We start from the raw sequence: 1320 nt of genomic DNA, 5'->3' as shown, positions 1-1320 counted from the left end.
CTCTGTCACCCAGGCTGGAGTGCAGTGGCACTATCTCAGCTCACTGCAACCTCTGCCTCCCAGGTTCAAGTGATTCTTGTGCCTCAGCCTTTTCAACAGCTAGGATTAGAGGTGTGTACCACCATGCTCAGCTAATTTTTTTATTTTTAGTAGAGATGGGGTCTCACCATGTTGGCCAGGATAGTTTCAAACTCCTGGTGTCAAGTGATTCACCCACCCAAGCCTCCCAAAGTGCTGGGATTACAGGCATCAGCCACTGTGCCTGGCCTTTAACATGTTATTCTGTTCTGTCCTTAAACTTGTCCTTTGAGGTAGGTGGTATTAACCCCATTTTACTTACAAAAAAAACTGAGGCCTAGAATTTAAAAGAAATTTTACCCAGGTCACATAGCTGATAAGGAGCACAGGATTCAAACCCCGGTCTATCTGGTCTCATAGGCCCTGTGTTTTTGTTGTTGTTGTTGTTGTTTTGAGATGGCGTCTCCCTCTGTTGCCCAGGCTGGAGTGCGGTGGCACGATCTCAGCTCACTGCAACCTCTGCCTCCTGAGTTCAAGCGATTCTCCTGCCTCAGTCTCCCGAGGAGCTGGGATTACAGATGTGCACCACCACACCCAGCTAATTTTTTTGTATTTTTAGTAGAGACAGGTTTCACCATATTGGCCAAACTGGTTTTGAACTCCTGACCTCAAGTGACCCATCTGCCTTGGCCTCCTGAAGTGCTGCAATTACAGGCGTAAGCCACTGCGCTCGGCCAAGGCCCTGCTTTTAACCACTGTGCTATGTATAACTGTACTACCCCGGTATAGTATATACTATGCTTTATTATAGCTATACTCCAGTATATCTATACTCTCTTCCATCTGTGATACTATACTATGCTATACCTCCCTGCTAGTGTCTGTTCACCAAAATACCAGGTACTCAGTCAATCTTGTTACCCTCTGTATACTAGTACCTCTATGGAGTATAATACATGTTAGGGCTCAGAATGGTGCCTTGCACCTGTAATCCCAGCATTTTGGGAGGTTGAGGTTAGAGGATCACTTGAGGCCAGGAGTTCAAGACCAGCTTGGGCAACATCGAGGTAACCCATCTCTACAAAAAATAAAGATATAATAAATTACAGCCAGGTACAGAGGCTCAAGCCTGTAATCCCAGCACTTTGGGAGGCCGAGGTGGGCAGATCAAAAGATCAAGAGATTGAGACTATCCTGGCCAGCATGGTAAAACCCTGTCTCTACTAAAAATTCAAAAGTTAGCTGGGTGTGGTGGCACACGCCTGTAGTCCCAGCTACTCGGGAGGCTGAGGCAGGAGAATA

This window comes from Colobus angolensis, unplaced genomic scaffold (assembly GCF_000951035.1).
Source record: "Colobus angolensis palliatus isolate OR3802 unplaced genomic scaffold, Cang.pa_1.0 Scaffold372, whole genome shotgun sequence".
Classification (NCBI taxonomy): Eukaryota; Metazoa; Chordata; class Mammalia; order Primates; family Cercopithecidae; genus Colobus; species Colobus angolensis.
The sequence above is the reverse complement of the archived record's forward strand: the minus strand, read 5'-3'. Positions refer to the sequence as shown.